At 45.0% G+C, this 22,216-nt stretch overlaps 1 long non-coding RNA gene across 8 annotated transcripts in view; it reads right to left on the bottom strand.

Moving 5' to 3' along the window:
- The window catches only part of LOC142749471 (uncharacterized), a 166,114-nt gene that overhangs the window by 72,785 nt on the left and 71,113 nt on the right, over positions 1-22,216 (bottom strand). For 7 of the 8 annotated variants that reach the window (XR_012882415.1, XR_012882417.1, XR_012882418.1 and 4 more), the window contains 2 exons: positions 19,531-19,604; positions 10,046-10,119 (listed from right to left, as the gene is read on the bottom strand). This is a non-coding gene — a long non-coding RNA (uncharacterized LOC142749471). The remainder of the gene's footprint in view (positions 1-10,045; positions 10,120-19,530; positions 19,605-22,216) is intronic. The other variant, XR_012882420.1, reaches the window with a different exon arrangement.

The raw sequence follows: 22,216 nt of genomic DNA, 5'->3' as shown, positions 1-22,216 counted from the left end.
ACTTCTCATAATAATTTATAGAGAATCCTACCCATATCATACCAGTCGAGACTGAGGTCTCTGATTGGTCTCTGAGACTGTCAATCAAGAAGGACCCTATTTATAGGGCACTTCAATGGCGGCCTCCCACCCCTGGAAGAAGCCAGAATGCTGGCGAAACGCGCGTCGGGTTTTTAATCCATTATCCTTGGTGCCTACACATGGCCAGAGCTGTCCCTGTTCAGCTCTCAATAGATCACGCCACACAATACGGCTGACAGTTGTCAGCTGTCTCACTGCACTATACCGCTAGCGTGTCTCGCTGTCTTATCCAGATCAGCTGGGTTATCTCCCTCACCTCCCACCATGATATGGTCTGACGGCTGGTAATTCCAGGCACAGTCTCCCCGAGGTTGCAAATTATTATCCTCGAGTCCGACCATAGGTGAGGTGTAGCGAGCTTGTGGGGTCTAAATTACTGAACCCTCACTGCTCTACTAATCAGCTTGATCCATACACTGAGCTTACTGGGCGGATTTATTTTAACCGCTCCAGTATAAGACTAAACCCAGTGAACGGTTGCTCCTTACCGTGTCTGGGTTTACATCCAGCTGACAGCGACACACCTCACAGCCGCCTTCCAATTCGCTGCCTTCCAGGCAGATAGCGGTCAGGTCTGCCTGCGCTCACAAACTGTCCAATACAAATGCAACAATAACGCTGAATGTGTAAGTGGCCAGATTACATCTGGTCACTCATTTAATGTAGGGTCAATTCTGAGCCCTATTAGCTGTTCGCTGTTTTAACAGCGCGGCTCGTATCAATACTATTTACCAACTTTCTACAGCTGCTGGCTGTCACATCAGCGCAGCTATACACTCCTTCAGCGTATATGTTGCTTTAATTGTGAATTGGATTTCAACCAAATTATTTTGAGCCACTACAATTTATACTTTCAAACCATCTCATTATTCACAATCCATTAATGTGTACATTACAATTAAATTCAGTGGAATTACCTCATATCCCTTACAGTGGAATCACCTACATCACACTCACTCCAATCAAGTCTATTTAGCTGCCGATTTATAACGCAGCACATCGTTGTGTGTGAATGCGGCCAATAATCCTATTAATCAATCAACACTTGTGGTGGGCCACATTGGTCCCCTCAGCTGCCCGTTGGTATCGGCACACCTCTCCAGCACGGGCTAGCTACACTAGCGGATTTATTGGTCCATATCACCACTGATTCCACTATCTCATCGGGAGCTTTTGTTCTCAGTTTAGTGCAGTGACACGTGCCACCTAGTGCTCAATAGCGGTAGTGCAATCACTTGATATTCCATTAGTGGCATCTCTCATATAATATCTATTTCCTACTCAGGCCAAGGTATGTGAGTTTGGGGGTCACTCACACATACCGTTTGCACCAATGGACTTTTAACATTTAATTTAATGCATACCTAATAAAGCTACTTATTTTATTTACCATTTAGTTTAGACCACATCTTTCTCTTTCCCTTCCCTTTAATACTTTGTTTCAAGTATAACAGTGTGTGGATGACAGGTGGATTCATTTCCAACGATCTGTCAAAAGGCTCAATATTATTTATTTACAGAAAAATCAATTCCTAGAAGAGTTTTATATTTATATTAGGTATTACTTATAGTTTCTTATATTTGTTTTAATTAATACGTTGCTTTTACATATGTGAATCTTTGAAATGTTAGATTTTTGTTTTTGTTTTGCACCATCTCTGATCAGATAAAGTGAAATGAAAAGAATTTTTATATTATTATCAAATGATAAAAACAAGAACAATAAATTGATCATACTCATCACTCCCTATCTATTTATATTTATTTTAATGTCTGAAATATAGTCACACTGCCCTCATAACAACCCCACTGTTTCTAATCTCAGCCACATTGCCACCATGAAAGCCAAAATGTCCCCATGACAAACCATAATCAATAAATATCTAATATGCTCGTCACAATGCCTTTGAAAACAAATTACACTTCCTCAATCTTAACCACAATGTCCACAATCCCAGACGGAATGCCTCCCATGGCAGCTGCAATGCCCACGTGCCACCCACAATATCTCCATTACAACCACAGATACCTTCATGACTGCAACGATAAAATCTATTCTGATTTTGCCAGTCATAATTCCCTATGACAGCTACAAAGTCCTCCATGCCAGTCATACTCCTCTCAATGCACCTAATGCTAGCCACATTGCCCCCTTAGCCATTAGCTATACAACCATGAAAACCATAATGCCCCATGACAGCTAAAATGCCCTCATGACAACTACAATGCCTTCATTGACCACTTTACCAGTCACAATGCCAGCAAAAAACCACAATGCCTCAAAAAATGTCACAATGCCCTCAAGACAGCCACGCTGTCTCTAAACCAAGTCACGATTTTCCAATGAAAGCCACAATGTCCCATGACAACCACCATCCAGGAATGACAAGAACAATGCCTTCAATGCCAATTACAATTCCCCGAGGACAACTGTGAAGGATGGAGTGGACAGAAGTTAATGTTTATAATAATTTTCTTTCTTTAATAAAATATAGACTATAGAGTTGTGTACATAATTGTGATGAAGCAATAGTAATAGGATTAGATAAGTATACGTGGCAAGATGGCCCCTGAACAGGGACTACGCACTAATAAAATAACAAGTCACTTCCTGGTATGAACAAACTATGAACTATGAAGACATATCTAAAGGACCAGATAAGGGTGAACCTATCCAAGGATGACACAAAGTAACAAGAGGCTTACAGTGATACGTGCTTTTATAAAAGTGTGATAACATGTACCCACCCCCAGGAGAAAGGAGATATAGAACAAATGTGTGTAATAAATAGGTCAGTGACGCCTGATGCTGAGTGAGGAGCTTTGTACCAGACTCTGTGTGGTGTGATTCCTTTCGTACGAACTCAGCGTATTATCCCTGCCGGTTGAGACTGATTAGTACCCGAACATTTTGGCGCTCGACGTGGGGCCACACTCGAGGGATAAGCCGTGTCCGTGATCGACGACCCCCAGACGCCTCAACATCGAATCACCAGCCACGCTCCCAGGAAGTCTGATCAGCTTCAAATAAAACACGGTAAGGTTAAGTTCATGTTTATGAATATTGGCTCTTATCCGTGTGGGAGAGTGAGCAGGTGATAAGATACCGAGGTATTTGGAGTCGATCCCGGCCACACTCTCAGCGACAGAGAGTTAACCCGCTGTGTGGTTCCAAGAATCATAGTATAGATAGTCGCGTCTCGCCGGCATAGGTGATAAGTATAAGTGTAATAATTTAATTGGTCGCAGGGTATAGGTTGATACCATTAAGACGACAGGTGTAAGTGTAATAATTTAATTGGTCGCAGGGTATAGGTTGATACCATTAAGACGACAGGTGTAAGTGTAATAATTTAATTGGTCGCAGGGTATAGGTTGATACCATTAAGACGACAGAGACAGACAGTCAGTTATAATTGTGTTAAAAAAAAATAAAAAAAAAAATTGTGTTTTGTGTTCAGAAACATCGAGAATAAGGTTTCATTCTCAGGACGGTGTTAAATATAGAACAGTATGTTTAATGTGTTTAAAACAAAGAGACAGGCAAAGGAATGTGGTTCATTAACCGCAAAAGAGATAGTAGAAAAAAGAGAAGGCAAGAAGAATGTAGAAAATAGTAAGAAAGTTATGCACATAGGTGGCATATTTATAGATGGAAGAATGGGCTGCAGCTCTTAGGGAAAACAAGGGAAGATTAAGTGACGAAGGAAAGTTAGATGAAGCATTAGCTTGGCAAAGAACAGCCATAGCCATAACTAAAGACAAGTTTACTGAGCAAGAAATACGAGACAGAAAGGGTAAAATCATCAAATATGTGTATTACAAAGAACGTGTCCAGCCACCGCCCTATAATGGCGACGGTGGAATTCTAACTTCGTGGGAGTGTCCCAGTTGTGGTTAACAGAACCCGCCCCAAGTTGAATATTGTGTATCATGTCACTTTCCACGCCCCGATCCTCCCATATATGCCACGCCTTCGGCACCACTCCCCGCCCCAGGAGGCCATCTTGGTACACCTAAACCTGTTGTTCCGTTATATCCGGTACTCACACAAGAAGGTGGATTTTATAAGCCCCCTCCGTAGGATGTGGCCACGCCCGGCCCAACCAAATCAGTATGAAATAATCACCTTGTTAATTTTGTCATTTGTAGTGTTTTTTCTATTTACAGAAGTTCCAGTTTTAGTTCACTGATGAAACAACACGTCATCATAATATAGAGATGGTGGCCGTCAGATTGTACGGTTAAACATTAACGTAGATAATTCCTGTACAATGGTGTGATAAATGATTGCAGATACGTATGTTGTTTTGCCGGCATTGAAAGTGTTAAGATGGTGAGAGAAGAAGATTGTGAGAAGCTGCGAGTTTGTGACCTCCCTCCCCCCTAAAGTGTGCTGTGTTTGAGAGGAGGAGGAGGGGGGCTGACTGGGTGCAGTCTGCAGGGCTGATGAGACAGAGGGATCTCAATATGCACTGCTGAGATATATATATATCAGTAATGTCTACAAACCTAAATACATTTCTTCTCTTTTGCGCAAGCGCTGTTGGTTATAAAAGTTACGATATTTATGTGTTATGATGTGATCAGATTTCATGTGTTTTGATGTTAATTCAGATGTATTAAACTACAGATACTGTGAGACACGGGGTTTTGAAAATGTATGTGCCCCCCACCGTTCCCTATTTTTATATACTGTTTATTGGTTTGCAGTAATTAATGTGATCAGAGATAATATTTTCTGTTTTATTGAATAACTAACTACAATTGTTTTGTTTTTGATTTCACACATGAGTTATGTCATTGTAAAGATCAAATGTTTGTCAGGAAAAAGTCATTTTTGTTTCAGGCTGTTGTACATTACAAGGGGTTAAATTAGTGTTATGTTGAGATGTAGTTGTGAACTCTGCTACATCACTCTCGCAGAGTCCACAAAGGGGGGAAGGGTGAAGGAACTGATCAGGTACAATTTTGGTTTATGTGTAAGAGACCATCCCCCTCCAGCAAAGTTACACAGGAGGCGAGGTGACATCACTCACACGAGTCTTTATGGATTTAGATGAGGGAGAAGGCAAAACAAAACTTGTCTGGACATTGTTAATTTGATGTAAAGTTTTTGGGAATGTTTTATTTTTATTTGTTTTTGTATTAATCAAGTATTTGCAGAACCTGATAAAAGTGAGATTCTCAAAGTATTCTGGATTATCAGCTGAATGAGGAGGAGTTGTGTTTGGTAGCGGCTTGTGACACCAATCCATGGAGTACCTCTACGCAAGCATATACTTTGTACTGTACTGAACAAAATGGACATGACACTGCGGTTCTCACACAAAGTCATGGACCACAGCAGAGCCCGATAGTATATTATTCAGCTAGACTAGACCCTGTGGCCCGAGGTTCCCCATCATGTGTGAGAGCTATCATTGCTGTAAATTCAATGTTAAACAAGGCCTCAGATTTGGTCCTGGCATTTCCACCACATGATATATATATTACTGCTATTCTAACTCAAGTACAACCTAAGCATTTGTCCACTGCAAGACATTTGAGATTAACCTGTGCGCTTCTTCTCCCTGAGCAGGTTACTTTACACCGCTGTACTACATTGAACCCAGCTACCTTACTGCCTTTGGAGCAAGGGGGGAGAAGACGTAGGTAAAGTATGGTCACAATTTTTGTCTGAAACTGATGAACATGATTGTATGGCCCTTATGGCCCAGGAAACAGTGGGCTTCGCACATGTAAAAGATACCCCACTCCAAAACCCAGACCTAAATACTCTTTGTGGATGGTTCAAGGTATTTTGTAGAAGGATCTTTTCTTACAGGATATGCAGTAACCACCGAAGATGTAGTCCTAGAAGCAGCCTCCTTACCAGCGTCCCGCTCAGCACAAGAAGCGGAGCTTAAGGCCCTGGCAGCAGCATGCCAACATGCAGAAGGAAAGACAGCAAATATATACACTGACTCTCGATATGCATTTGGGATTGCACACGATTATGGCCCCATATGGAGGGCAAGACAATTTTTGACCTCTGCAGGTACACCTGTAAAGAATGCAGACTTTGTAAAATATTTGATGGCGACCCTGATGTTACCCACAGAAGTAGCAGTAGTAAAGATAAAAGCTCACACTAAGGTGAGTTCACCAGAGACAAAAGGAAATGCCCTGGCAGACGAAGCGGCAAAGCAAGCAGCACAGAAGCTACCCGTGTTAGCAGCCGTATGTCAGATAAAAGATCCAGAGGAAACAAGACCAGCTGTAAGCCCGGAACTACGGCAAAAAACTTCAAGGACAAGCAACAAAAGAAGAAAAAGACAAGTGGACGGCCCAAGGAGCAACGCTACGAAAAGATGGCCTCTGGCAATGCCAGAATAAACTGTGCCTGCCTAAGACAATGTTCCCAATGATGGCCCAGATAACACATGGAGAGACACACCAATAAAAAACGGCAATGATGGACTTGGTAAACAAGGTGTGGTATGCCCCAGGGTTTAGTGTGATGGCCAGCAGTTTTACACAAGGATGCATGATCTGTGCAACACATAATATTGGAAGAACTGTAAAAGTACCACAGAAGCACACACCCAGACCTATATATCCGTTCCAGAGACTGCAGATAGACTATATTCAACTACCCAAAGTTGGTACCTAGGAGTATGTGCTTGTTTGTATTGATCTCTTTTCAGGATGGCCAGAAGCTTTTCCAGTAACCAAAGCTACAGCCGTAGCCACAGCAAAGAAACTGATCAACGAGGTGGTGTGCAGATATGGAGTTCCAGAGATGATCGAGAGAGACAGAGGAACTCATTTTACGGGTGAAATCATGAACCATGTGTTGTCAGCTCTAGGCATAAGTCAAGCCCTACATACACTATACCATCCACAAAGCAGTGGGAAGGTTGAGAGACTAAATGGGACTCTCAAATTGAAAATCCAAAAAGCAATGGTAGAAAACGGGAAACCATGGACCGAGTGTCTACCATTAGCCTTGTTCTCAGTAAGATACACGCCCACAAAAAGAACAGGTCTCAGCCCATATGAGATCTTATTTGGGTCGGCTCCCAGATTAGGATGTTGTTTTCCACAGGTGCTCCAAATGCAGTATGGTAGACTAACAGATTATGTATCAACACTGAACAAACAATTGACCAAGGTGCATGCACAAGTATTTGCTTCCATTCCAGGTCCTGATTCAGTTGAAGGGACGTATAAGCTAGAACCAGGAGATTGGGTCATTGTCAAAAGACACGTGAGGAAGAGCCTTGAGCCACGGTTTGATGGTCCTTTTCAAGTTTTGCTCGTTACAAGCACCTCAGTGAAGCTCGAAGGAAAGGCAAGCTGGATTCACGCCAGTCATTGTAAAAAGGTTCTTCAGCCAGAAGAATGAAGATCTTTGCGGTCGTTGCGGCGGTTGTTGCGTGTGCTCTTATACAAAAAGGCAGAACTGCTACTCCTGTACACGTAATCAGTACAGAATCACTGGAACAGTTCAGGACAGGGTGGGCGAATGCCACAGTGGATAGAAAGCAGGGTAACTACACCTGTAAGGCCAATGCCCCGTGTTATACTACAAATGTGACTACAACCGAAGGGACTTGGAAAAAAGGGCCACATGGAGGGACTGTGTACCTTCACATAGACAAAACAGCCAACATTAGCATACAAGAAGAGACTGGGACTGTGGTTTTGTTGTTATGAACCAGATTTACAATATCTACAGAAATATACAACCAGTAAAAATAGAAACAAAATGATAAATAAGACTTATGAAAGATGCAACAAGGAGAGGCTCAACTCTACGATTGTAATAAAAGAAACTGATGGGATGATATTATGTATGAATAATAGCCAAATAAGAAATAGGAGATATTTTGTATTCTTGATAACAATTTTAAGAGATATTTAGGAGTATTGAATGGTATACAGTTAGAAACCCAAGAGACCATCTCTCAAAATAGTCACATATTTACAAGGGGAAAAAAGAGATCTGAAAGGAAGTTTTGACCCCCATGTGTATATAGATGCTATAGGAGTCCCAAGGGGGGTCCCAGATGAATTCAAGGCCCGGGATCAGGTAGCAGCTTGATTTGAATCATTAATCCCTATGATCACAGCTAACAAAAATGTAGATTGGATAAATTATATCTATTACAACCAGCAACGGTTTGTTAACTATACTAGGGACGCTTTACAAGGTCTAGCTGACCAGTTAGGACCCACATCTACTATGACTTTCCAGAACCGTATGGCCCTTGATATGATACTAGCAGAAAAAGGAGGCGTTTGTGCCATGATAGGTACTACCTGTCGTACTTTTATTCCAGATAACACAGGACCAAACGGCAAAGTAACCATGGCAATCAAACAGATTGTTTCTTTATCCGAGGAATTAAAACGAAATTGAGGTTTCACAGACCCATGGGATCAGTATTTCTCATGGTTAACCGGATGGCAGAAAATTCTGGCCCAAATTGGGATTGTAATCTTAATCTTTCTAGTGCTTTTCGCAGTTATTGCTTGTTGTGTATTACCATGTATGAAGAAATTAATGACTAAAACTATAACTGAAGTAACTCCCACTTTTATGTTTTCTTCAGAAATTGAAGGACTTTTACCAACTCCATCCATGAAAACAACCACCCTTTATCGAGACTATTGTTCTGAAGATGAATAGATAGTGTAGGGTGTGCACCGACTCTTTAAGTCCAGCTACAAAGGGGGGTCTCCTAATAGGGGAGGCTCGTCTCAAACTGGTGAAAAAATCCTTTTACTCCCCTTTCCCAGAGCACGGACACACTTAGGTTAAGAAATGAAGAAAATAATGATAAAAGGGGGGACTGTGAAGGATGGAGTGGACAGAAGTTAATGTTTATAATAATTTTCTTTCTTTAATAAAATATAGACTATAGAGTTGTGTACATAATTGTGATGAAGCAATAGTAATAGGATTAGATAAGTATACGTGGCAAGATGGCCCCTGAACAGGGACTACGCACTAATAAAATAACAAGTCACTTCCTGGTATGAACAAACTATGAACTATGAAGACATATCTAAAGGACCAGATAAGGGTGAACCTATCCAAGGATGACACAAAGTAACAAGAGGCTTACAGTGATACGTGCTTTTATAAAAGTGTGATAACATGTACCCACCCCCAGGAGAAAGGAGATATAGAACAAATGTGTGTAATAAATAGGTCAGTGACGCCTGATGCTGAGTGAGGAGCTTTGTACCAGACTCTGTGTGGTGTGATTCCTTTCGTACGAACTCAGCGTATTATCCCTGCCGGTTGAGACTGATTAGTACCCGAACACAACCATAATGCCCCTAATGCTCCCTATAATAGCCACAATGCCCACATGATAGACACAATGTCCTTCATAGCCGTAAAATTCCCCTGAATGCCTCCTATGTCTACACCATAGCATTCATGAGAACTACAATCCCTCACATGGCAGCAGCACAAGGCCAACCGCAATACAACCATGACAACCACAATTCCTCTTGATGGCCGAATTGCCCCCTTGACAATTACAATGCCTCATTGCCCACTGTAGCTGCCACAATGCCCACTAATTCCACAATTCCTCCATGACAGTTATAATGCCCCCATTGACAGCTACAGTATCTAATCCCAGCTGCAATGTCCCCATGAAAGCAACAAGGTCCCCATGACTCATATGCCAGCCAAAATGCCCTCAATGACAATTATAAATTCCTCGAGAATAACCCCAATGCCCTCATTTCCCTCTATGCCGTCCACTATGCCCTTCATGGGAAAGGGCAGATGGTGATGAATGTGTATGCTGGAATGTAAATGGCCTTAAATATCTATAGTCAATATATGTACTACTGGACATATATCCTTATATACCAGGAAGGTATTACCACACCTCTGAAAGTCCAGAGCTAGAAACTAGCCTGATAATTATCAGTAATTAATAATAATATTAATTACCAGTCCACAGATTCCTCTATTGCCGCTGATTGGAGGATTCCATATCTTAGTTCTCATCACTTTCAAATGGACACCTAGAAAAAAAAAGAAAAAAAGAGGTGTGATAATACGTTCCTGGTATATGCTATAGATGTATTGGAAACAGTAAAGAGATGTTAGCTTGCCTAGTTTCTAATAAGACCCCAAAATGATTGAAGGGGCAATTAAACAATTTGTGGGATACATTCTGGGGAGCCAAACCAGAAATCCAACCTCAAGTCTTCCTATCCAAGATTATGCACCGATCATGCCATCCTGACTAGAAGTCATAAGTAGGATATAAATGTATCTTATCACAACTCCTAAATAATCACCAATCACACCAAAGATGAGATGCCTAGAAGAATTAGCACTCTCCTCCGCATCTGTATAAAACAGAAAACCATTTTACAATCTATTCAGTGGACCATTTACAACTCATGTACGACATGGGCCTAAATGTGGCCTAGTGAGGACACAGTATAGCTAATATCAATCATTAGGAAAAATATCACACATTCAATAAAGATCTCACATGTGGCAAGCAAAGACACAAAGTGATATCACTAATTATAAAAATAGCTAGACACGGACTTGCAACTTGTGGCCAAATCACTAGAGAGGCAAAGAAACGAACACACATCAACTATACTGTGCCACTCATAGCAAAAAAAAGAAACATTGTACACACAAACCCTAAGTTAAAGGAACAGTGTCATCACAAATTATTTTTTTATATGTTAAAGATGTTAGTGCTTTATTAAAAACGTTTATATTCATTTGTGTGTTTGTGTTTTACTTTTTCTTATTTTTACACTTTTTCTTCCCTATGGGGGCTGCCATTTTTTGTTCCATTTCTGTCTGTGTCGATTAACGACACATACAGACATGGAATACGGCAGCCACAGTCCCATAGGGACTGCGAACGGCTCCCGTCCCATTGACTTCCGTGTACGGCGTCTGTGTGGGAACTGCGCATGCGCCGCTCCCACACAGTCCAATTCGAAATTGGCGCCGTCCGGCGCCATTTTCCTGTGGACCGGAAGTCGCGGCCGGACAGTAATATTACTACTTCCGGTCGCGGCTTCCGGATTTGTGCACTTGCACCTGCGGCAGCAAACGGAGCGGACGGGCCGGAGGGAGCCGTGGCGGCAGGAGCAGGTAAGAAATTTCAATGTATGTTCGTGTTTGTGTGTGTTTACTACTGTATGTAAACCTACTACACTGTGTGTTAGCTCAAAAAATGGCGACACACAGTGTAGGAGGTTACACCGTTCAAACCCCTCGTTTATCCCGGCACTAGCCAGGATAAATAAAGGAGGGGGGATGCTGAGAGCTCACTAGAGCGAGGGCTTTTAACCCAATGTTGCAATGCTGCAATATTGGGAATAGCTCCATCTAGTGACCAAAAATGGGTAGTATTATAAATTAGAATTAATTTATAATATTTCCTGACTCGTGAAAAAAATAAAAAAAATTTGAACAATGTTTAATCACCCACACACTAAATGTTTAATTAAAAAAACAAAAACATGTTTTTCTGGCAACACAATGCCTTTAAAAAGACAACATTTTCAACAACAGCCAAAATGCACCTATGACAGCTACAATGTCCGCAATGTCCCTTGCCCCAGACACAATGCCACATGATGACAACAATGCCCACAATGACTTTTATGCCACTCAAAAAAAAAAACATGACAACCACAGTGACTGCAATGCTAGTAACGATGTCCTCCATGCAAACCACAATGTCTCATATACAAACAATTCACAATTCCCCAGGATACTCACAATGCTGCCAAAGTCCACATGGCAGCCACTGTGTCCCTTGCTAGGTACTTTGCCCTCATGACAGCCACTATACCCATACAACAGCCACAATGCGACCATGACAACTACAATGCCCTGTCAATTGTACCAGCTACAATGCCAAAATAAACACCTCAATGCTCTCCACGACAGCAATACTGTTTCTAATCTCAGCCACATTGCCAACATGAAAGCCAAAATGTCACCATGACAATCACAATCCCCAAATGCCTAATATGGTAGTCAAAATGCCCTCAATACCAATTCCTCGATGATAACCACTATGCCCACAACGTCCAACATCCCAGCCACAATGCCTTCCATAGCAGCAGCAATGCCCATGTGCCAGTCACAATGATCTCTTTAAAGCCATTATGCCCCTTGACCCCCACATTGTCCTTTATACCAGACACAAAACCCTCCAGCCACAATGCCCTCAATTCCCCTTTTGCCAACGACAATGCAAAAATGACAGCCACAATTCACTCCATGCAAGTCACAATGCCAATCATAGCCCAATGCAATTTAGAATATAACTATACTAACCAGAATGCCACTAATGCAAGCCACAATGCCATAATGCCAACCGCTATATGCCTTATACCAATAGGAATGCCCCAATACCAGCCACATTGGCTCCAACTCAAATAACAATGTCCAAGTGCCAGCCACAATGCTCCCATAAGTGCCACTATGCCCAAGTGACACACACAATATGCCTTATCTTAGCCATAAAAGCTCCATTATAGCCACAATATTCTCCATGCCAGCAATTTTTCGCTCAAAGCCCCTTATGCCAGCCAAATGCCACAATGACAACCACAAACATTCAGTGCCCCTACGCCAGCCACAATGCTCCCATGACAGCCAAAATGTCCTAATTTGGCAGACACAATGCTGTCACTTCCTGTTTTGCCAACCACTACATGACAGACACTAGTCACCTATGCAAGCCATAATGACACCCGCCAGCCAAAATGCTCTCATAACACCTGCTATGTACCATAATTAAGTCAAAATGCCCCCCATATTAGCCACAATATCAACCATGCCAGCCACAATGCCAACCAACCACAAAAACGCGTTCATAGTCACAATGCCCTGTGAGAGTCACCATGTACCCATGAAATCAACAATATCCTACATCCCAGCAAAAAAGCCTCCATGAAGGATACAATGTACATCCCACCCACAATGCCCCTTATGCCAGCCACATTGCCCTCAATGCCCCACTAGCCATTAGCAATGCAACCATGACAACCACACTGCCCCATGACAACCAAAATGTCTTCATAACAACTACAATGCCCACTTTACCAGTCACAAAGCACAAATAAAAAACACAATGCCTCCAAAAACGTCACAATGCCATCATGACAGCCACATTGTCTCTAATCCCAGTCACAGTGTCCCCATAAAAGCCATAATGTCCCCTGACAAGCACAATCCTGGAATGCATCATATACCAGCAACAATGACACCAATCCCAATTACAATTTCCTAAGGACAAACACAATGCTCCTGTTAGGGATCTGCCAGGTACTTCATCTAGCTATACTCCTGGGATTAATCAATCCACACCTGAGGCCAGACCTGCTCGACTGACACCATCTCCCACCAACCAGGGTGGCAGGCTCAGGAGTGGGAGAGCCTATCGCGGCCTGGTCTCTCGGAGTTAGCTCCGCCCCCTGCCCTTTATTACCTGCCCTGTGCTCTCCCTCAGTGCTTGTATTCTTTTGGATTCCTGGCCCCACTGCTGCTTGCTCCAGCCTGCTTCTGCCGTGCTTCTGCCTTGCTGCAGTTCTGCTTGACCTGTTTGCTTGCCCTGGCTTGCTTCTGTCTCCGTGCCTGCTCGGGTGTACTCACTTCGTCCTGGTCCTGACTGTTCGTTCGCCGCCCCGTTTCCTCGTGGCGTTCCGTGGCTACTGCCCCTTCCCTTGCGTGTTCCCTGTTTGTCTTCCTGTGCACTTAGCCAGCGTAGGGACCGCCGCCCAGTTGTACCTCGTCGCCTAGGGCGGGTCGTTGCAAGTAGGCAGGGACAGGGCGGTGGGTAGATTAGGGCTCACTTTCCCTTCACCTCCTTCCTGCCATTACATAATTACAAGCCCTTACCTAGTCTACCATTTCTCCTACGCTGACGCTATCATGGACCCCCTTGAGACCCTGACCCAGCAGATGCAGGGCCTCTCCCTACAGGTCCAGGCCCTGGCCCAAAGGGTCAATCAGGGTGACGCTGCTTTAGTAGTACCGCTCACCTCACCTCTAGAACCCGACCTCAAGTTACCTGACCGGTTTTCAGGGGACCGTAAGACGTTTCTCTCCTTCCGGGAGAGTTGCAGACTGTATTTCCGCCTAAAGCCCCACTCCTCAGGTTCCGAGAACCAGCGGGTGGGTATCATCATATCCCGACTCCAGGAAGGGCCCCAAGAGTGGGCCTTCTCCTTGGCTCCTGACGCCCCTGAACTTTCCTCTGTTGATCGTTTTTTCTCTGCCCTCGGACTCATTTACGACGAGACTGACAGGACTGCTTTAGCCGAGAGTCAGCTGGTGACCTTACGTCAGGGTAGGAGACCGGTTGAGGAATACTGTTCTGATTTTAGGAAGTGGTGCGTAGCTTCTCAGTGGAACGATCCGGCCCTAAGGTGCCAGTTTAGGTTAGGATTATCTGACGCCCTGAAGGATCTGCTGGTTAGCTACCCCTCGCCTGACTCCCTTGACCAGGTTATGGCCCTAGCAGTACGACTTGACCGACGTCTCAGGGAACGTCAGCTAGAACGCTTCAGTGTGCTCCCCTCTGACTTTTCTGCGATTCCCCCCGAGGTCCCGTCTCCTCGCCCCTCCACGGAGGACTCGGAGGTACCTATGCAACTCGGGGCCTCCATGTCCCCTCGACAACGTAGAGAGTTTCGCAGAATGAATGGTCTCTGCTTCTACTGTGGGGACGACAAGCATCTACTGAACACCTGCCCCAGGCGCAAGAATAAGAAGCCGGAAAACTTCCGCGCCTAAGTGATCATCGGGGAGGTCACTTGGGCGCACAGGTATTTCCCGTTAATGTGAAACGCAATAAAATTTTGCTTCCCTTTCAGGTCTCGTTTGCTGGCCGGTCTGCCACGGGCAGTGCTTTCGTGGATTCTGGCTCATCTGCTAATATCATGTCTGTGGATTTTGCTATGTCTCTAAAGATGCCTTGTATTGATTTACCTTATCCCATCCCTGTAGTAGGAATCGACTCAACCCCCCTTGCTAATGGTTATTTTACTCAGCATACTCCTGTTTTTGAACTCCTGGTTGGCTCCATGCATTTGGAGCAGTGCTCTGTACTGGTGATGCAGGGATTATCGTCTGATCTGGTATTAGGTCTTCCCTGGTTGCAGTTGCATAATCCCACATTTGATTGGAATACTGGGGATCTCACCAAATGGGGTAATAAATGTCTTATGTCATGTCTTTCTGTTAACTCTATTTCTCCCCGGGAGGAGGTAAACACGCTTCCTGAGTTTGTTCAGGACTTCGCCGATGTGTTTTCTAAGGAGGCCTCCGAGGTGTTGCCCCCCCATAGAGATTACGATTGCGCTATCGATTTGGTGCCTGGTGCCAAGCTTCCTAAGGGTAGGATATTTAATCTTTCATGTCCTGAACGTGAAGCGATGAGGGTGTATATCCAAGAATGCCTGGCCAAGGGTTTCATTCGCCCCTCGACTTCTCCTGTAGGTGCTGGCTTCTTCTTCGTGGGGAAGAAGGATGGTGGTCTTAGGCCGTGCATTGATTATCGTAACCTGAATAAGGTCACCGTAAGGAACCAGTACCCACTTCCTTTGATTCCGGATCTTTTTAATCAGGTTCAGGGAGCCCAATGGTTTTCTAAGTTCGATCTACGGGGGGCATATAACCTTATCCGCATCAAAGAGGGGGATGAGTGGAAAACTGCGTTCAACACACCCGAGGGTCATTTCGAATACCTGGTCATGCCCTTTGGGTTGTGTAATGCCCCTGCTGTCTTCCAGAATTTTATTAATGAAATCCTGAGAGAGTACCTGGGTAATTTTCTTGTTGTGTACCTTGATGACATACTGGTGTTTTCCAAGGACTGGTCCTCCCACGTGGAGCATGTCAGGAAGGTGCTCCAGGTCCTTCGGGAGAATAATCTGTTTGCTAAGACTGAAAAATGTGTCTTTGGGGTACAGGAGATACCATTTTTAGGGCAAATCCTCACTCCTCATGAATTCCGCATGGACCCTGCCAAGGTTCAAGCTGTGGCGGAATGGGTCCAACCTGCCTCCCTTAAGGCGTTACAGTGTTTTTTAGGGTTCGCCAACTATTACAGGAGATTTATTGCCAACTTCTCGGTCGTCGCTAAGCCTCTTACGGACCTTACCCGCAAGGGTGCCGATGTCCTCCATTGGCCCCCTGAGGCCGTCCAGGCCTTTGAGACTCTCAAGAAGTGCTTTATCTCGGCCCCCGTGCTGATTCAGCCCAACCAAGAGGAGCCATTTATTGTGGAGGTTGACGCTTCCGAGGTGGGAGTAGGGGCCGTCTTGTCCCAGGGTACCAGCTCCCTCACCCATCTCCGCCCCTGTGCTTACTTCTCTAGGAAGTTTTCGCCCACGGAGAGTAACTATGATATTGGTAACCGCGAACTTCTAGCCATTAAATGGGCTTTTGAGGAGTGGCGGCACTTCCTGGAGGGGGCCAGACACCAGGTAACGGTCCTTACGGATCACAAGAATCTGGTTTTCCTAGAATCGGCCCGGAGGCTTAATCCTAGACAAGCTCGGTGGGCACTATTCTTTACCAGATTTAATTTCTTGGTTACCTATAGGGCTGGGTCCAAGAATATTAAGGCTGACGCTCTGTCACGTAGTTTCATGGCCAATCCTCCTTCCGAGAAGGATCCCGCTTGTATTTTACCCCCTGGTATAATCGTCTCTGCCACGGATTCTGATTTAGCTTCTGATATCGCGGCTGATCAGGGTGCAGCTCCCGGGAACGTCCCTGGGGACAAACTGTTTGTTCCCCTGCAATACCGGCTGAGGGTACTCAGGGAAAACCATGACTCCGCTCTATCTGGTCATCCTGGCATCTTGGGCACCAAACACCTCATTACCAGAAACTATTGGTGGCCTGGGTTGCCTAAAGATGTTAGGGCTTACGTCGCCGCTTGTGAGGTTTGCGCTAGGTCCAAAACCCCTAGGTCCCGACCTGCGGGCCTACTACGTTCCTTGCCCATTCCCCAGAGACCTTGGACCCATATTTCCATGGATTTTATCACCGATTTGCCTCCATCTCAGGGCAAGTCGGTGGTGTGGGTGGTAGTCGACCGCTTCAGCAAGATGTGCCACTTTGTGCCCCTTAAGAAGCTACCTAACGCCAAGACGTTAGCTTCTTTGTTTGTGAAACACATCCTGCGTCTCCATGGGGCCCCAGTCAATATCGTTTCTGACAGAGGGGTACAATTTGTTTCCTTATTTTGGAGAGCTTTTTGTAAAAAGTTGGAGATTGATCTGTCCTTCTCCTCCGCCTTCCATCCCGAAACTAATGGCCAAACGGAAAGGACCAACCAATCCCTGGAACAATATTTAAGGTGCTTCATCTCTGACTGTCAATTCGATTGGGTCTCATTCCTTCCCCTTGCTGAATTTTCCCTGAATAACCGGGTCAGTAACTCGTCAGGGGTCTCCCCGTTTTTCTGTAATTTCGGGTTTAACCCAAGGTTCTCCTCCGTCTCCCCTGGTTGTTCCAATAATCCTGAGGTAGAGGAGGTTCATCGGGAACTGTGCACTGTCTGGGCCCAGGTTCAGAAGAACCTAGAGGCGTCCCAGAGCGCACAAAAGATTCAGGCGGATAGTAGACGTTCTGCTAACCCCCGGTTTGTCGTCGGGGATTTGGTCTGGTTGTCGTCCAGGAACTTGCGCCTTAAGGTCCCGTCCAGGAAGTTTGCTCCCCGATTTATTGGACCTTATAAGATCATTGAAGTCCTCAACCCTGTATCCTTCCGTCTGGAGCTCCCCCCATCCTTTCGCATACATGACGTCTTCCATGCCTCCCTCCTTAAACGCTGCTCCCCGTCCTGGTCCCCCTCGAGGATACCTCCTGTTCCCGTTCTCACCCCTGAGGGGGTGGAATTCGAGGTGGCCAAGATTATGGACAGTAGGATGGTCCAGGGCTCCCTCCAGTACCTGGTCCATTGGAGAGGATACGGGCCGGAGGAGAGGACTTGGGTACCTGCCCGTGATGTTCACGCTGGGGTATTGATCAGGAGGTTCCACCTCCTCTTCCCCACTAAACCGGGTCCCCTTAGTAAGGGTCCGGTGGCCCCTCATAAAAGGGGGAGTACTGTTAGGGATCTGCCAGGTACTTCATCTAGCTATACTCCTGGGATTAATCAATCCACACCTGAGGCCAGACCTGCTCGACTGACACCATCTCCCACCAACCAGGGTGGCAGGCTCAGGAGTGGGAGAGCCTATCGCGGCCTGGTCTCTCGGAGTTAGCTCCGCCCCCTGCCCTTTATTACCTGCCCTGTGCTCTCCCTCAGTGCTTGTATTCTTTTGGATTCCTGGCCCCACTGCTGCTTGCTCCAGCCTGCTTCTGCCGTGCTTCTGCCTTGCTGCAGTTCTGCTTGACCTGTTTGCTTGCCCTGGCTTGCTTCTGTCTCCGTGCCTGCTCGGGTGTACTCACTTCGTCCTGGTCCTGACTGTTCGTTCGCCGCCCCGTTTCCTCGTGGCGTTCCGTGGCTACTGCCCCTTCCCTTGCGTGTTCCCTGTTTGTCTTCCTGTGCACTTAGCCAGCGTAGGGACCGCCGCCCAGTTGTACCTCGTCGCCTAGGGCGGGTCGTTGCAAGTAGGCAGGGACAGGGCGGTGGGTAGATTAGGGCTCACTTTCCCTTCACCTCCTTCCTGCCATTACAGCTCCCTCTGCCAGCAACAATGCCCCCTGACAACCACAATCCCGGAAAATGTCATATGCCAAGAACAATGCCTTCAATGGCAATTACAATTCCCCGAGGACAACGGTAATACCATTAATGCTCCCTATAATAGTTACAATGTGCACATGAAAGACACAATGTCCTTCATAGCCGTAAAATCACCCTGTATGCCTCCTATGTCTACCCCAAAGCCTACATGAGACCCACAATCCCTCACATGGCAGCAGCAGAAGGTCAACCTCAATATAACCATGCCAACCACTATTCCCCTTGATGGCCTATTTGCCCCCGTGACAACTACAATGTCTCATTGCCCACTGTAATAGCCACATTGCCCACAATTACTCCATGACAGTCACAATGCCTCATGACAGCCAAAATGCCCTCAATGCCAATTATAAATTTCTCGAGGATATCCCTAATGCCCTCATTTCTCACTATGCCGGCCACAATGCCCTCCATGCCACCCACAATGCGCACATGACAGCAAAACTTTCCTAATGGGTAAGGGGAGATGGTGATTAATGTGTATGTTGGAATGTAAATGCAGTGTACCCATGTGTAGAACACAAAGGCATTCACAATGCCCTTAAAGATCTATAGCCAAAATATGTACTACTGGACATATATCCTTATATACCAGGAAGGTATTACCACACCTCTGAAAGTCCAGAGCTAGAAACTAGCCTGACAATTATCAGTAATTAATAATAATATTAATTACCAGTCCTCTGATTCCTCTATTGCCGCTGACTGGAGGATACCATATTTTAGTCCTCATCACTTTCAAATAGATACCTAGAAAAAAAAAAGAAAAAGAGGTGTGATAATACGTTCCTGGTATATGCTATTGATGTATTGGATCAATAAAGATATGTTAGTGTGACTAGTTTCTAATAAACCCCAAACATTATTTAAGGAGCACTTAAAACAGTTCTGGGATACATTTATAGGAACAAAGCTAGAGATCCCACCTCAAGTCTTTCTATCCATGAGAATCCACAGATCGCCCCATCTTGACTAGAAGCCACAAGTAGGATATAATTTACACAGATCACAAGCCCAAAATTAGTCACCAATCACATCAAAGATAAGTAACTGTTTCTCACTTAACTTGTGCCTCCTGGAACAAAAACTCTTTGAGGAAAATCTATTTTTCTTCTTTGCTCTCCTAAATTAACAAGTTATGACAGACAATGCTCCAATGACAGCCAAAATACCCCTATGACAGCTACATTGCCCCTTATAACAGCCACTATGTCTCCATGACATCCACAATATCTAAGTGGTTCCAATGCCAGCCACAATACCCCAAAAAGACACAATGCTCTTCAGGTCAGCCACAATGCCAACATAACACCCTCCATGTACCTTATCCCATCTCCAATGCCCCCATGCCAACCACAAGGTTCTTATAAAAGCCCCTATGTCTTATGCCAGCCACATTGCCTCCTTTTACGTTACCATACCCCCACGACAGCCACAATGATCCTATGACACACAAACAACGTCCATCATCTCCACCAAAATTTCACCATGGCAGCTACAATGCCGACAATGGAACCTTTACTAGCCACAATGCCCTCACGACACCCACAACATCCATAATCCCAGCCCCAATGCCCCATGACCCCACCAATGTCACAATGACAAACTGTCTTATCCCAGCAACAATTCCACCACGAAAACCACAATGTTCCCATAACAACCATAATATGCCAGACACAATGCCTTCAATTCCTAAATAACCACCACAATGCCCTCATTGCTCTTCATGCTAGCCACAATGCCCCCATATAGGCCACTATGTTGTCCATGTCCTGAATGCTTCCTTCGTGAACAGCAATACTGCCATGATAACCCCAATGCATCCAATGCCAGGTACAATGCCCTGCAATCCAATTTAACCAACCACAATTCAACCATGACAGCCACAATACAATTGTTGCCAGAAACAATGCCATCAATGCCCATATGCCAGAAAGAAAGCCCATGTGCCACCCACAATGCTTCAATAATTAAGGATATCCGATATATACATTATGCCCCCACAATGCTCCATGTCAATTACAATGCCTCTTATGCCAGCCCCAATGCCCCAATGACAATCGCAAACCTTTAATTCCCCTATTGCAATCAAAATGCCCCAAGATGGCTAAAAAGAACTGAATTACCCATTTGCAGAACGCAAAGTCCTTCATGCCAGCCACAATGCCCTCACTTCTTCCTTTGCTAAGCACAATGGCTTCATGCCAGCCATGAAGTTCCAATGCCAGCCACAATGTTTCCATTACACCTGCTATGGCCATTATCCCAGCGAGAATGCCACCATGACAGCCACAATGATGTGAATGGCCACTATGCCGGCTACAATATCCCCATGTTAGCCAAAATGTACTTTATCCCAGCAGCAATGCTGCCTACAACCGTTATCCCAGCCATAATGACCGCCACAACGTCCTTAATGCAAGCCACAGTGCTCTCAATGCTCATATACAAACTACAATGCGCCCATGTCAGCCAAACTCTGTTTTATCCCAGCATCATTGCCACTATGAAAACCACATTGTTCCCATTGCAAACACAATTCCCAAATGCCTTATATGGCAGACACAATGCCTTTAATGCCAATTTCAATTCCTCGATCAGAACCACATTGCCCTCATTGCTTTCTATGTCAGCCACATTGCCCCCATCTCAGTCACTATGCACTTCATACCAGTCACAATGTCCTGAATGATTCCTTTGCGAGCCACAATACTGGCATAAAAACTACAAAGATCCCAAGACAGCCATAATGCCTCTTATGCCAGCACTTTCATCTTTGCCAACAACCACATGACACAAATTTCCATGCCAGCCATAGTGACACCTGCCAGTCACAATGCCCTCATGACACGTGCTATGTCCCTTATCCCAGTCAAAATGCCCCTGTTAACCAGTGTTCTCCATGCCAGCCACATTACCAAGCAACCACAAAGCCCCATGACAGCCACAAAAACCCCATGACAATCATAATGCCGCCAAAAAAAATCCCCAATAACCCATATCCAAGCCAAATTATCCCCATGACAGCTACAATGTCGACAGTGTCTCTATTCCCACCCACAGTGCCCTCAAAATCTATTATGCCAGCCATAATGACCTCAATGCCCTAAGCCAAACAGCATAGAACCATGACCACCACAATGGCCTCAATACCCCTATGACAACTACAATGCCCCATGACACCACTTTTGCGAGACAGAATTCCACCCATGTCAGCCACAGTGATCTCACTTCCCCGTGCCAACCACGTTGACTCAATGACAACCACATACATTCAATGCCCCTATGAAAGCCAAAAAGCTCTGACTGGCCTAACGCAAAGTTCTCCATGCCAATTACAATGTACTCACTTCCCCTTTGCC

The sequence above is a fragment of the Rhinoderma darwinii genome, chromosome 3, assembly GCF_050947455.1.
Source record: "Rhinoderma darwinii isolate aRhiDar2 chromosome 3, aRhiDar2.hap1, whole genome shotgun sequence".
In the NCBI taxonomy this organism is placed as follows: domain Eukaryota; kingdom Metazoa; phylum Chordata; class Amphibia; order Anura; family Rhinodermatidae; genus Rhinoderma; species Rhinoderma darwinii.
This window is presented reverse-complemented; position numbering and strand designations above follow the sequence as displayed.